We start from the raw sequence: 16,351 nt of genomic DNA on the forward strand, positions 1-16,351 counted from the left end.
ACTCCCTGTGATGCGAGGTGGAGCTGCTATTCTCCTGAATACCTTCCCACATCTCTGGAACGTTCTTCTCACCAAGCCTCACCTTCCTTGGGTCTCAGTTTGAACGTCCTTCTCCAGAGCAGCTTTCTCTGACCTAATCCTGGGTGCCGTCTCCCTCTGTCCTCTCCTACAGCTACCTGTGCTTTATAACCTGCAGGCTCCATCTGGAATATGTTAGGTGTGTGATAATTGACTGTTGTTGGCTCCATTCGCCAGAATACAAGCTCCCTGAGAGCAGAGACGGATACGGCTCTTTGTTTGCTGTGAACCCAGCACTAGCACAACACCTGACATGCGGCAGGTTCTGAGTACATCTTCATTAAAGGGGTCAAAGGAGCAGAGGTGAAAGTTTTACTCTCCCAATTTTTAAAGGGGGTGTGGCAGAGGGCTGAAATGTCAAGAGCCTTGCCTGCTGTCACCCAGCGAGTCAGTGGAGCTCTGGGATCTCACCCCAGGTCTGTAGACCCTGCAGAGGGCACCCGCCACCATCCCTACTGAGGTCTCGTGCCGTACCCAAAGTCCCTGGGTGAACAAGGTAGATGCTGGATTCACAGCCTGGCTTCTCCACCTGTTCTTTCTGCTACAACAAACTACAGCACGCGCACTTTGGTTGGGTACCTACTAAGTGCCAGGGACCGTGCTGGAAGCTGGGGAAGCAGAGTGAAGCAGCAGACACGTTCCCGCACTCCTGGTGCCCACATCACTTTGGGAGGAGGAGGAAACAAACAGAAAAGTCCAGTAATAATTATGAATCCTGATATCAGCCGCAGAAACTTAGCGAAGTGTCCTAGGCGCCATCCATAGAAGTCCCTGCCTCTGGGCATTTGGGAAGTTTCTTCCACCCCCAGCCTGTCCCTGAGGCCTCCCTGGCTGGCTAATGCTGGCTCCTTTCCCAAGGCCGTCCCCTCTGCCGCAAGTGCTCCCGTCAGGCCACCACCAGGGGGCAGCGGTGCTCCGTCTCAGCCCGTTCCCTTTCCAGCCCAGCAAGGGCCTCTTTCCACCAGAATCTCCGACTTGGAGGGCGGGGAGAGGAGGTGCAGGTGAGAAGCAGAAGAGGGGAGAGAAGGGCACTAACAGGTGCCCTGGGCTCCACAGCGAGGGTGTCTTAGGGAATCAGCTCCGCCCAGACATAGGGAAGAGTTTCTCAGTTGATTTTCCTCCCATATCTTCCTCCTCTACTTTATCATTCATTCATTCATTCAATAAACATTTTGTAAATTTTTAGTTAAAAAAATTTTTTTAAGTTTATTTATTTATTTTGAGAAAGAAAGTGTGAGCAGGGGAGGGGCAGAGAGAGAGAGGGAGAGCGAGAGTCCAAGCAGGCTCTGCGCTGTGAGCAAAGAGCCAGATGTGGGGCTCGATCCCATGAACCATTAGATCATGACCGAGGAATCAAGAGTCAGATGCTCAACTGACTGAGCCACCCAGGTGACCCTAAACTTTTTTTTTAATGTTTATTTTTGAGAGAGAGAACGCGCAAATGGGGGAGGTACAGAGAGAGAGGAGGACAGAGGGTCCGAAGCAGGCTCCCCTCTGACAGTACAGAATGTCATGAGGTGCTTGAACTCATGAACTGTGAGATCGTGACCTGAGCTGTGGCCGGAGCTGAAGTTGGGACACTGAACCGGCAACTGACTGAGCCACCCAGGTGCTCCAAACTTTTTTTTATTTTATAATCTGAGAGAGAGAGAGAGAATCTTCGGCAGGCTTCACATTCAGCATGGAGCCCAACGTAGGGCTCTATCCCACAACTCTGAGATCACAACTCGAGTTGAAATCAAGAGTCTGACACTCAACTGACTGAGCCACCCAGGCGCCCCTCAATAAACTTTTAAAATAGCTTCATCAGGTAATGGACATTTGGTTTTCCCCCCTACTTTTTGGCAATTATGAATAATGCTGCTATCAAAATTTGTGTACAGATTTGTTTTAAATGAGGTATAATTCACATATTCTAAAGTCCACCTTTTTAAAGAAAACAATTCAGTGGTTCTTAGTATATTCACGAGGTTGTGCAACCATCACCACTATCTAATTTCAGAGCGCTTCAGCATCCCCAAAGAGACCACATACTCATTAGCAGTCACACCCCACCAGACCCTAGAAACCACTAATCTACTTTCTGTCTGTCTCTATGTATTTTCCTGTTCTAGACATTTCATATAAATGAAATCATGTAATATGTGGCCTTTCCTGTCTGGTTCCGTGTATTTAGTACTATATATTTTTGAGGTTTGTTCATGTTATAGCACGAATCATTACTTCATTTCTTTTTGTTGCTAAATAATATTGCATTGTAATGGCATCCCACATTTTATTTATATGTTTGTCAGCTGGTAGACATTTGGGCTGTTTTCACTCTTTGGCAATTAGGAACGGTGCTGCGATGAACATTCGTGAACAAGGTTTTATGTGGGCGTATGTTTTCATATCTCTCGCCCATGTACCTAGGAGTGGAATTGCTGGATCATATGGTAACTCCACGTTAAAGTTTTTTGAGGAACTGACAAACTCCTACTGTGCCATTTTTCACACTCTCACTAGCAATGTATCAAAGCTCTCATTTCTCTACACCCTCACTTTTTTTATTATAGCCATACCAGCAGTATGAAAGGTTACCTCATTGTTCACTCAGTCAACTTTTACCGAACACCTACTGTATGCCAGGCGAACAGGACAGAGCCCTCACGGGGGCTCAAAATCCACTTTAGATTTGAATTTGAAAGAGTAACGAATACGTTGACAAGTTCAGGAAGCAGTAAGTGCTATGAACATTGGAAACAGACTAATGGATGGCAGGGGAGGGGCAATGGTGGCCCCTCCATCTTCTAGGGGATCAGCGTAAGGGCCTCTCTGAGACAGTGACATCGGTGGTAGGAAATATCAGGGAAGGAGGAGCCTCCCCACTGAGCCCTGAGGCTGGGCATCCCAAGTGCAGGGACAGCAGGAGCAAACATCCTGAAACCTGACGAGTTTGGCGTTTTCTGGGAACATTAAGAACACTGTGGCTGGAGCTAAGTGAGCACGAGGGAGAGGGGAGGAGAGGAGGTGGCAGAGGTGGGTGGAGGTGGGTCACGCGGGCCTTGGGAGGCTGCCATGAAGAGTTTGAACCTAATTCTGAACTTGGTAAGAAGCCACTAAAGCAGAGCATTTAGACTCTAAAAATCCCCCTCTTTGTGTAGAGAAGAGGCTCTCGGGGGACAAGGGCAGAGCAGGGGGACCGGTGAGGACCCCCCTGACACAGTCCCAGTGAACGATGGTGGAGGCGAGGAGGAGAGGCTGAGTCTGGACATCCTCTGGAGGTAGAGCAAAATGACTAACCGTGGATCGGATGCAAGGTATGAAGAAAGGAGAAACCACTTCTCCCTTCTGGCCCCGAACGTGCAGACCTCCATGTGCTGGTTTGACCCAGGGGACCCCGTGGGACCAGGACAGACATATTTTCTGCCTTCAGCCTGGAGGCCCTGGACTCCCCACCGCAGGAAGTTTCAGGGTGGTGGCCAGTCTTTGTCAAGCTCCTGTGGCTTTCCAGATCCCAGCCTCGGCACTGTGGCACCTCAAAGAAGACCCTTGCCCTGGCCTCTGGTATTCAAGCCTCACTCCGGCTCTGTTCTCACTGCTGCTGGTCACCCGACACACGCCCCATTCATCTCCCCGAAGTCGTGCTCCCACCAGCTCACCCAGCCCTCGCAGCCTGTGCCCTTCCCAGTGTTTCCCAGACTCGAGTGAGATATGAGCAGGCTCTCCCAGAGGCAGAAGATCCTCCCCGCCAGACACGGAGTGGAGTCGTTTTCCTCACACTGTTCCTTACAACGTAAAGCTACACACAAACTCCTGCCATGAAACCAAGTTACAAATGAATCACAAACACAGCTGCAAAACCCATAACATTCAGATGAACGCCATTCGTAGCATGTACCGGATGATGATGTTTCGTGGAATCAAAATCACCCCGTGGAATTAGGAGGGTTTTACAGACTCTGCTAGTGCGTTGGGCTTTTTGTTCACTTTTGTTTTTACTTTGGAGCTTCTACAAACTTTTTTTTTTTTTTTTTGGTCTGTATTCAGAGATCAAGCCTCGAGCTGAGATCAAGAATCAGATGCTTAACTGAGCCACCCAGGCACTCTAACTTTGGAGCTTCTACAATGCTGTGTGGGCTGACTCAATTTGGCCACCTCTTTCCCCTTTGGGCCTGGGGAGACCTCTCAGGAAGTGAGCACATGGGCTCATCATTGGCCTCCCTTGCTGTGGGCGTGCTGTCCTTGTACGTTTTAAGCTTTAACCGGGACTGTTTTAGGGACCTTCCCGGGCCCCGGCATTCTTACCTTGGGAGGCTCTCCCGCACCCCTTGTCAAACATACTAAAATGTACCCACACTCCACAACAAATATAATTTTTTGTTGTTGTTTTAAAAAGGAATTTATTTTGTGGGCACCTGGGTGGCTCAGTCAGTTGGGCATCCAAATCTTGATTTTGGTTCAGGGCACGATCTCACGGTTCATGGGATGGAACCCTGCTTTGGGTTCCATGCTAACAGCACAGAGCCTGCTTGGGATTCTTTTTTTTTTTTTTTTTTTAAGTTTATTTATTTTGAGAGAGACAGAGAGAGAGCAAGAGGCAGAGGGGCAGAGAGAGAGGAGGACAGAGAATCTGAAGCAGGCTCTGTGCTGACAGCAGAGAGCCCAACGTGGGGCTCAAACTCACGAACTGTGAGCTCATGAGCTGAGCTCAAGTCAGATGTTTAACTGACTGAACCACCCAGGCTCCCCCGCCTGGTTGGGATTCTTTCTCCCTCGCTCTCTCTGTCCCTCCCCCCAAATAAATAAATAAACTTAAAAAAAAATAATAAAAAGGAATTTATTTTTATAATTCTGCAATTGAAATTATTTCAGTTAATAGGGTGTGTGTGTGTGTGCGTGTGTGTGTGCGTGCGTGCGTGTGTGTGTGTGTGTGTGTTATTTCGGTTCTTTCTGTTCTTATTTTAGAGTCAATAAAATTTATTTTTCGGGTCTGAAGATCTCCTAGGCCCCTGGAATTGTCCCAGGCCCAAGGGCTGAGCTCATGGTGCTGGAAAATAAACTGGCCAGGCTGAGGCCTGTGTCTTTCTTTCCTCATCAGCCTGAGACAATTAAAGTAGCGCTGTTGGCACAAACCAGACCCGGAGCACAGCCCCACACGGGCGCTGGAGTAGGGCTGGTGGCCCTGGGCCATGAGGCCCGGGTCACGTGGGGGACTCACACTATGCTTATGCTCGTTTTTACATTATCACTAAACTCCTACTGGAGCCAGATTCCTGGGACTATACCTGAGGCTCCCAAGGGCCAGAGAGCCCGCGGTGAGGCCCCACGTCCCACGTGAGTCCCACGTGTTGTACGGGTCGTGCCTTCCAGAGGCTCTTCTGCCCATCCCTCCCTTGCCTGCTACCCAAATGTGCTAGGAGCTTCTCCACGGCCGGCCTTTGGCCCTACTCTTGTCTCTGCCCAGAAGGCCCTCCCTGCAGTTTTTGTTTTTTTGTTTTTAATTAATTAATTTATTTATTTTTCAGATCTGGAAACTTTATTTTTTTATTTTATTTTTTTTAATATATGAAACTTATTGTCAAATTGGTTTCCATACAACACCCAGTGCTCATCCCAAAAGATGCCCTCTTCAATAATTTTTTTTAATGTTTATTTTTATTTTTGAGAGAGAGAGAGACAGAGTGTGAGTGGGGGAGGGGCAGAGAGAGAGGGAGACACAGAATGGGAAGCAGGCTCCAGGCTCCGAGCTGTCAGCACAGAGCCCGACACGGGGCTTGAACTCGCAAGCTGTGGGATCATGACCTGAGCCGAAGTCTGATGCTTAACCGACTGAGCCACCCAGGCACCTCTCCCTGCAGTTTTTAAAATTAATTAATTAATTAATTAAGGACTGTGAGAGTTATATTTTTATTATTTTTATTTCTATTATTTTTTCATTTTCATTTTCATTTCTATTGTTTGTAGTCTACACAGTAGTTTCTTTTCTTCCTTTTGTTACAATGCCACCACCATTTTTTTCTCATGGGAAAGCCCTTCTGAGATCCCGGTGATTCGTTCAGACATAGGCACCCGACGCAAGCCAAATCTCAGGTGTTGTACCTTCTGTTCCTCTCGAGGTTGTGATTAGAGACGTGTGCGTATATACGTGAATTGCATATGTATCTATATTCGGCCCCCCTGCCCTTGGATATCTCATGCTTCACGGAGCAACAAGCTGGGAAGGTCTGAGGTGGGTGGCCCATGGAGAGCTAGGAGCGTTCTGTATGGCAGGCATGTATCTACGGGTGAGAAGTAGAGTCCTAGGAAGACAATGAAGCAAGAGTTCAACATCACGTCTTTCTCACTGTGAATCTTTGGAGCTTCCTATCCATTTGGGTCTTGGTTCAGAGCTGAGAGCCGGTGGGATCCAAGTGGCTCCTTACTGAACCAAGAGTGGCATCTACAGCTGCCTGCAGGTTCTTAGACTCTTACTTTCTTCAAGGTTTTAAACCATTGCACAGGTGATACATGTTCATTATAGGAAAATCAGAAAATACAGACATAGGAGAATAAAAATAATCTGTGATCTTGTCACACAGAAATTCTTGTGATTCACTGATTATTTGCTATACTCATACAATACTCTTTAAATTTTAGTTCTCCGCATATGTTTTTAATGTTTATTTATTTATTTATTTATTTAGAAAGAGCACAAGCAGGGGAAGGGCAGAGAGAGAGGGAGAGAGAATCCCAAGCAGGCCCCGTGCTGTCGGCACAGACCCCGATGCAGGGCTCGAACTCACAAACCATGAGATCATGACCTGAGCCAAAACCAAGAGTTGGACTCTTAACCGACTGAGCCACCTAGGCGCCGCTAAAGAGATTTCATTTTCAAGTAACCTCTACACCTAACATGGGGCTCAAACTCACAACCCTGAGATCAAGAGTCGTGTGCTCTATCCATTGAGCCAGCCAGGTGCCCCTACCCATGTATTTATTTATATTAACTGAGTTTTGACGAATCTTAACATTTTTAGCATGTTTACTTCACCCCCCCACCGCCCGCTTAAAAAAAAACACCCAACAGATATGGTTGAAGCCCCCTGGGTGGTCCTTTGCCATTCCTCCTAGGTACCCCCTCCACCCCAAGTCAGTCTCTCTCACACGTTTGGGGTTTATTCTCATGCACGCTGTGGATATTGTTACTTCTGATGAACAGCAGAATTCTGCTTACATTCCTTCTGCAACTTGCCTCTGACTTTATAGCATTATGTTCTAGAGTTGTGTTCGTGTTGCTCCCTGACACCCTAGTTTGTTCCTTCATATTGCCATCCCCAGTTCTGGGGGATGAGCCAACCAGTTTCTTTACTTACCCCACTGATGATTACTTTTGCAAACCATGCTACAGAACATTCTGGTTACAAGTCTTCTTGTGTATGGAAAGGAATACAGATCTCTCTGGGATAAATACCCAAAAAAGAATTGCTGAGTTGAGTTGCCGGGCACATGCAATGTCATAACCCTCTTTTTGCTTAATTCAGCCACAAATCATGAACACTTTTCCATTCCAATAAATATCCTGCGTCGATATATTTTTAATGGCTAAAGAGATTCTGCCAAAACCTTCTCAGCATAATTATGATGGGCATAATTAGCTTCTATTAAAATCTACTCTGCAAGGGAATATCTTTACAGCTGCATTTTTGTGCATATTTTGTAATTATTTCTGTAGGAGAAATTCCTAAAGGTAGAACTTCTGGATCAAAGGGATATGTGTTTTCAAGACCAGCTTCCCTGAGAATTCTTTTTTTTTTTTCTCTTTTTTCTTTTTGAGAATTTTTTTTTAAATTTTTTATGTTTACTTATTTTTGAGAATGGGGGAGGGGAGGGGCAGAGAGGGAGACACAGAATCCAAGGCAGACTCCAGGCTCTGAACTATGAGCACAGAGCCCAACGCAGGGCTTGAACTCACAAACTGCAAGATCATGACCTGAGCTGAAGCCGGACGCTTAACCGACTGGGCCACCCAGGGACCCCTTCTTTTTGAGAATTCTTGAACCAACTGTTCCTTCCACTACCTTCCACCTCCTACGGGGGTAAGAGGGCCTGTTTCCCTCAACTCTAGCCTGCTTAGGTCCTTAAAAGCATTGGCCTCTGGAAATCTCACCCGATGTTATACCCTAACCTCTCCTGCCCCTTCTCCTGGCCAGTGAACTCCCACAACCCCTAATGACTCCTGTATGGCACCCATCATGCCCTCATTTCCTCTGCAGCCATTTGTGTTTGATTTATCTTGCCCTCCAGATGTAAACATTTTAATACCAAAACCTATTTTCTTCACTATTATTCTTTCATAATTTATACGCCACCAAGTAACATTTACAGCATCGACGGTAAACCACACATACAGACTGTTAAAAAAAAATACACGGACCACTGGAAATATTCGATAAAAATATTCTAAGTCAAGTTACTGTTTTTCCATTTCATTCTACCCAGCAAACATTTGCTGAGAAAGCACCCTGGGATAGGACTGTGCTGGGCTCCAGGGAGCTGGAAGCAAACAGGCCCTGGTACCTGCCCTCCAGGAATTCACAGTCAACCTAATGTTGCTCGGAGCATCCTCTCTGCCAAGGCAAGAAAGAAAACAATGTATTGTCTCTGATTCGTGATTGAGGAATGAAGGCCATTTCAGCTGGAAAAGATGCTCTACCCCGGCATTAAAGTACAAGACGGATTTGTAACATAGGTGCCATGTGGATCTATGTTTGGGACGATCTCTTTAGCAGACTTTTATGGACAACGCGGAGCAGCTCTGTTCTGGGTGGAGTTCATTCCTCCACCATCTTCCAGAGAGCCAAGGGCATTGTGATGTCTTAAGACATCATTCTTTAAGGGTCCTTCTTGGGGATGAGGATGGGGGTTCCACCAATCTGGCCGTGGTATCCAGTGTTCTGCTAGTTTAATGTCATTCCCAGAGGAGGACAGCCACTGGGTACCTCACACAGCCTCCCAAGAGCTGTGAGTAGCACAATGTTGGGCTCCTAGTAGGGGCCCAACCACACGCTGATTCAGCCGACATTTATTTTATTCATTTTATCGAGCACTTACTATGTGGCAGGTACTCAGGCTACATCCTGGGGATATTTTGGTAAATAAAAGACGTGGTGCCACTTCATGCATTGCTGGTGGGAATGTAAAGTGATACGGCCACTTGGGAAAACAGTCGGGTAGTCTCTGAAGAAGGTGAACATACGCTTAGCGTATAACCCAGCAACTCTGCCCACAGGTGTGTACATTTCACCCGAGGGAAATGAAGTATCTGTCCACACAGAGACTTGTACGCAAATGTTCACAGGGGCACGATTCTGCAGACAAAAACTAGAGGCAATCCAGAAGTCAAAGAGGTGAATGAATGGATAAAAAAAATCCACATCCACACCCAGAATACTAGCCGGCAATAAAAAGGAACAAACTATCGACACGTGACAACAGGACAAAGCTCAGAGACTTCATGCGAAGAGGCCAGACCCAGCTCATGTATTGGATGATGTGCCATTTCCAGAAAAGGCAGAACCCAGGGAGACAGAAAGCATATCAGTGACGGCCCAGGGATGAGGGTGACAGCAGGGATGGACTGTAAGCAAATGAGGCAATTTGCAGGGTGATAGAAGTTCTAAAACTGGACCGAGGTGATGTTCACACAACTCTGTTAATTTACTAAAAATCATTGCATTATAACCTTAAAATGGGTAAATTTTGCGGTAAGTAAGGGACTCCTCATGAAGAGACAGGACAAAACACAAAAGACACGGTCATCCCTACCTTTCTAGGCTTTACAGTCTAACTGGAGAGACAAACAGTAAGTCATCAACAGCTAAGCATAGAGTGATGCATTCTTTTTTTAAAATTAAATTAAATTTTTAATGTTTATTTATTTTATTTTTGAGAGAGAGAGAGAGAGAAAAGAGGAGGAGGAGCAGAGAGAGAGAGAGGGAGAGAGAGAATCCCAAGCAGGATCCATGCTATCAGCACAGAGCCTGATGTGGGGCTTGAACTCACGAACCATGAGATCATGACCTGAGCCAAAGTCGGATGCTTAATCGATTGAGCCACCCAGGTGCCCCTTTATTTTTTATTTTAGAGACAGAGAGAGAGAGAGTGTGAGCAGGGGAGAGGGGCAGAGGGGGAGAGAGAGAATACCTGCCACATAGTAAGTGCTCAATAAAATCCAACATGGGGCTCAATCCCATGACCCTGAAATCATGACCTGAGCTGAAATCAAGAATCAGATGCTCAGCTAAACCGACTAAACCACCCAGGAGCCCCTAGAATGATACATTCTGACAAATAGAAGAACAGGGGGTATAGTGACAGAGAATGAAGGGGGAGCCTCCTGAGAGATGGTGGCCCCAGAAGGCCCATGTGACGGTTGACAGGGGGACTCAGGCCCGCAAGCAAGAGCGAAGGGGAAGGTGCTCCAGGTGAGGACCGGCACGGCCAAAGCCCCACTGAGAAGTCTGTGAGCTGTGCTTTTACACACATATCTTGCAGTGTCTTGCAAAGGTGCCTTGACCTGCAAAGACCATGTGCACATGAGTGATGGGGCAGGTGTTTAAAACAGGGTCTGCTTGTGCCTTAAATTGGGACCAGCTTCCCTGCCAGCGTGTTCTTGCGGCCAATGCCGGCACCCCCCAGTTACACACAAGCCGCCCGGTCTGTCCACACCGGCCCGCTGCTGCCCTGGGTGTGGGCACAGTGGGAACTGGAGGTGCCTGGGCACGTGCTGGGTGAGCAGATGGCTGCGGTATGGGTGACGTTATGCTGCCCCAACACCTGCTCCCCAAGCCGTGAGTCATGGGGCAGCGGTGGTTGTAGGATGCCCCCCGACGGGCCCCACCCAGGCTCGGGCAGTCCAGGCTGCCGGGGGAGCCACAGACTCTAAGTGGACCCGCCCACACCTCTTCTGCTCGTCCAGGACCTGACGCTCCCGAGGGCAGACCTGGGTTCTAAGCCCCACAGTACCACTTTCTAGCTGTATGACTTTGGACTTCACTGAGCCTTGCTCTCCTCATTTGCTGGATGAAGATGGTGTAGGGGAAAGAGTGGATCTGGGATTAGAACCCACATCTGCTGGGTTCCAAATAGGCCTCAGGGAGAGAGGCTGGTTCAGCGATCCCAGCCCAGAGCGTGCAATCAAACCATGTGGGAGTTTTATAGACTTCGGGACCCACTCAGAGATTCAGGGTTTACTGACCCGAGGTGAGGCCCAGGCACTGGTACATTTTAAAGCTCCTCAGACGATTTGAATAGGCTGCCAGTGTTGAGAATCACTGATCTAGCCCCTTCATTTTATAGATTAGGAGACCGATGCCCAGAGATTCTGGGTGACTGTCCCCATCCCAGGGTCCTCTGGCCTTTTGCAGCGGCTGCTGGAGCCTCTGAATTCTGCCCTCCACATGGAGGAACCGCAGTGAGGATGTACAAAGCCACAGTTAAGAGCAGGCTCTTTGGAGTCAGATAGAGGTAGGTTCCATCCTAGGTTGTCACTTACAGGCTGTGTGATGTGGGGCAAGGCACTTCACCTCTCTGACCCTCAGGATCTTCATCTATGAAAATAGGGGTTATGTAGGGGCACCTGGGTGGCTCAGTTGGTTAAGCATCCGACTTCAGCTGGTGTCATGATCTCGCAGTTCGTGGGTTTGAGCCTCGTGTCGGGCTCTGGGCTGACAAATCAGAGCCTGGAGCCTGCTTCTGATTCTGTGTCTCCCTCTCTCTGCCCTCCTCCTGCTCTCTCTCTGTCTTTGTCTCTCTCTCTCTCTCTCTCTCTCAAGAATAATTAAACATTTAAAAAATAAAAAAAAAAGAAAACAGGGGTTATGTGAAGGCTAAACAAGATGGTGTAGGCAAGGAGGAGGTGCTCATTAAACAGGTTGCATCCGCCAGAGGAGAACTTCAGTACAGTTTGATAGACGTTACTGAGCACCAACTCCAGTCTGGTCCCTCTTCTGGGGCTACAGAGCTGGGGTCAGACAGGGGAAACCAGTGGAGTCAACAGAGTGAACAGACAGGGCAAGACAGAGTAGGGGACACTGCATCAGCAGTAACCCGGTGGCTGCGAGAGCCCTAATCAGACTCGAGACACGGAAGGCAGGTGTGAGGTCCAGGGGTTCAGGGGTGGCTGCATCAGGGACCTCTTCCCTTCAGGAATGAACATTCATTAACTATCTTACGCTAAATCTTTTGCTTTTGTTAACTCATTCAAACTTCGTTTTGCTTTTAATTTTTAAATGTTTTATTTATTCTTGCAAGAGAGAGGCAGAGCACGATCAGGAGAGGGGCAGAGAAAGATGAAGACCCAGAATCCGAAGCAGGCTCCAGGCTCCGGGCCGTCAGCACAGAGCCTGACACGGGGCTCAAGCCCACGAACTGTGAGACCATGACCTGAGCTGAAGTCAGACGCTCAACTGACTGAGCCACCTACGCACCCCAACTCACTTAAACTTCTAAATATGCCTTCAGGGAAGGTAATATCACTCCCATTTTAAATATTTATTTATTATTTATTTTGAGAGTAGGAGAGGGGCAGAGAGAGAGAGAGAATTCCAAGCAGGCTCCGTGCTGTCAGCATAGAGCCTGACGCAAGGCTCAATCCCATGAACTGTGAGATCATGACCTGAGCTGAAATCAAGAGTCAGACATTCGACTGACTGTTGAGTGAGCCACCCAGGTGCCCCTCTCACTCCCATTTTACAGATGAAGTTCAGAGAAGTAGACAGTGTGGTCCACTCTCACATGAGAATCTATTCAGAGAGTTTGACTCTGGAGCGGAAGCTCATCCCATGGTCCCCAGCCCGAGTCAGATGGTCTTTTTTGTGGGTCCAGGCCCACCCACCGTCCTGGTTGGAGCCCTGAGTCTTCCTCCATGGTTCTGAGTGGCTGGGCAGCCCCTGGGGAGTTCCCAACGGAGTCAGCAGAGCTGAGCAGCCTGGTCTGCTTTAAGGGCACCTGGGTCAAAGCCTTTGCCTGCCCTCACCTGCACCCCTGGCCCTAAGGTTGTAGTTGCATCCAGCACAGACACCCAGGGGCGGGATACAGCCCCTGGCCTGGGGCTGCGAGGCTCCGCCTTGCCTCTGAGACCAGCTCCCCAGGGCAGTTCCTGAGAATGTGAGTATTCAGGCTTCAGGATGAAAGCCGCTTCACCGAATGACGAATGACGAATGACGAATGACGAATGACAAGGCCCGGCCTGGCTCTCCCCAGCCCCAGCTCAGCACTGTCCTCACTGTTCTAGACGCTCCAACCACGGAAGCTTCTTCCTGTGTTCCTGCTCCCTTCCCATGTCTGGGTCTCTGCACGGGCCCTTCCCACTGCCAGAAAACTCTTTCCTTCCTGCTGACCTGCACACTCCTTCCTCCACACTCAGCTACTCCCTCTAGCGCCCCTGACCTCCCACCATGTCAAATATTCTAGCACCAAGCGCCTCTTCTCTATGTGACCGATCACCATTCCGCCATCTTCTCCCTCCTACCTGACCCACTTTCCCCCACCGTGACCCAGTCCGATGTCCTATCCTGTGTCCTCCACCATCTGGTTCTCTCCAGCTGTCAACCAACACATTCACATTATAAACTGTTTTTGTTTATAACCAATATCTCCTCCATTTACAAAAATGCAAAGAGGTAGCCTTTGGGTGTTAAAGCAAATGGGGTAAAAAAAAATCAATTTAAAAAGAGAGATGGAAAGTCATTAGAAAGAGAGAGGGAGAAATTTATCAGGTGTCTGGACGGAATTAGTTAATTATGTAAATATACAACCTACCCAAGGGCTTCCTAGTAGCCAAGGCAAAAAGGAAAATGTATTAGATTATAGTAGTCTGGTTTGGGGGTGACTTGGTTCCTTTAAAAAAAAATACATTCTTACTTCCTTAACTGAAAGGGGCTGCTATCAAAGTGCTGCTATCGGCAAGGAAGGCCTTTGAGGATGTGGTTTTCCACTCTCTCTGCACTCCTGTCCCCTCTGGCAGTCTCCCTGGGTTCTTCTCAGCTCATTCTCAGGCATTTCTTCTGCTTCGCTGCTCCAGCCTGGCCTACTTTCTCAGCTGCTTCCCTCTAGGCTCTGCAAAAGTAGTGGGTCTGCTATACACAGAGGTGTTCAGACTTGGACCAGGTGACCTCAGGGGAGGGGGACCTGCCAAGGAAATCCAGAAACCGCAAAGGGGACTGGAATAGATCACTTTTCACGTCTTGTTCAGGTCCAGCCCTCAGGGGCTGTGAATTTGTGCCTGGGTAACTGAGACTCCAACACAGTTCATCAAATCCCAAGACACAACGTGAAAATTGTGTCACCCTGGATTAGTGCCGTGTCCCACTCAGCTTTGGGTGCTTAATGGAGAAAATACTGGTGATCCCACAAAGAATTGGGCGTGGGTCCCGTGACAGCGTATGCCTGCCTTTGTTTATGTACATCTCTACCTGATCACAAGCAGGAAGGGATTTGAAGCTGCTTGCAAAAAAATAAATAGATAACAAATTAAAAAATAAAAAAAATGACATTTACCAGAAGATTAAAATAATTGACAAGTATCTCATTTCAGCATCCCCACCTGCTGGCTGTGTGACCTCAGGCAAGTTGCTTCACCACTCTGAGCCTCAAATTCCTGGTTTGTAAAATGGGGTAATAGTAGTACCTACCCCCATTAGTTATTATAGAATTAAATAAATTCATATGAGAGAGTCCTTAGCACAGTTCCTGGCATATAGTAAGTAGACAATACATTTTAGCCGTTATTATTATGTAATCTCAATTTTTGTTTATAAAAAGTATCTGGGAAAAGCTGGACCACCAGGTCCTCCTCCCAAAGAAATCTTGAAAAGCAATATTTTTTTTTTTTTGGAAAAGCAATTTAAACATGTATTCAATTCATTTGAAAATGTTAAAGTAGGTCTCATTTATAATCTCAATAAAGCTTGCTGAAGTTCGCTTTCCTCTCCCTCTTTCTTTTTCTAGCCTTCCCTCTCACCCTCTGCACACAGGACAGCGGCCCCCGAATCTGTGTTCTGATTCCTCAACTCCTCTCTCAAAGCCCAGTCTGCATTGGTTTTACATCGTTGGTCCCTTGCGCCAACTTCTCCCTATCTTTTTCCAACTCAGCCACCTCTGCCCTGGCTGTCCTAGCTTGTTTCTTTCCCTCTCTCCACCTGTTCCCCAGATCCCCAGGATAAAGCCAGGCTGCAGCTGCCTGACCTACAGTTTCCTTCCTGAGAGTAAGGGAGGGAGGGGAGGCTATAACAGGTGGATAATGTTTTTCCTTTCACAGACTGGACAAACATCTGTTAATACAGCTCAAGGCAGAATCACATCAAGGAGTTAGCAGTGGTTCGTATCAGAGGAGTGGGGAATGGGGGATTTTTTTCCTGTTGTATTCGTTTCTGTATTGTTTGCATTATTTTACAATGAGCATGTATCGATTAAGTTTGAACTCGGAGAAGACACAGAGTTATTATATTTTTGGAATTATGTAAGGAAATCAGGGCAAAGGGAGAAATAGTAGAAAAAGTAAAGCAAACGCAGAGTTAACGGGAGTATCCAAAATGCGTTCTGTTGGTCCTGTATTTAAATCATGGAAAATCCCCAGTAGGAGGCCCGGCACACACTTGATAAATAGAGGCCATTGTTGGCGATGTCTTAATGGACCTCCAATTCCTCCCAGAAACTCAAACTGCCCAACTAAATTAGAGTAGCCGGTGGCCCATGGGGAAGGGGTCAGGCTGGGACATCCTGGTCCCCAGGCGACCTCTCTGTGGGGTTAGATGAGTCAAGAAATAGTCTAATTGGGTCTGACCGGCTCTACCTGCCCCCTCCCCTGCCAGCATATCCTAGTGGGCTCCTTCCAATGTCTTCCTGACTCCACCTTCTTTGACAGGCTGGTGTGTGAGTGTCAGGGGATCTGTTCCTGGAGAGTCTGGTGTTCTCTGCTGGGAGTTCTACACTGTAGATTCTCCTCAGTTATGGAAGAAGAAATAAAATCAAAATTTAAGAGCCCTTATAACGAGTCTCATTCTGTCTGCATGCCTGTGGGCTGTTCAGTTCGTCCAGACTCTATCTGACTTGGTCCGTGGTATGAATCCAAAAGAAAAACCACAAGAAATTGGTCAACCGCTAAGGATTCTTTGGGCATCAAATGTATACTAGACATTACTGGGCATCTGTTCTGTACAAGATGACGGCACAGGCAAAGCAGAGAATAATACCGATAGTAATCATCACCATTTATTGAAAGCCTGTGAAATGCAAGCCTCTCCACAAATTC

The sequence above is a fragment of the Lynx rufus genome, unplaced genomic scaffold (genome assembly GCF_022079265.1).
Source record: "Lynx rufus isolate CCGP_SWC_20201006 ecotype Redwood Valley unplaced genomic scaffold, mLynRuf1.p SCAF_2, whole genome shotgun sequence".
Lineage (NCBI taxonomy): Eukaryota > Metazoa > Chordata > Mammalia > Carnivora > Felidae > Lynx > Lynx rufus.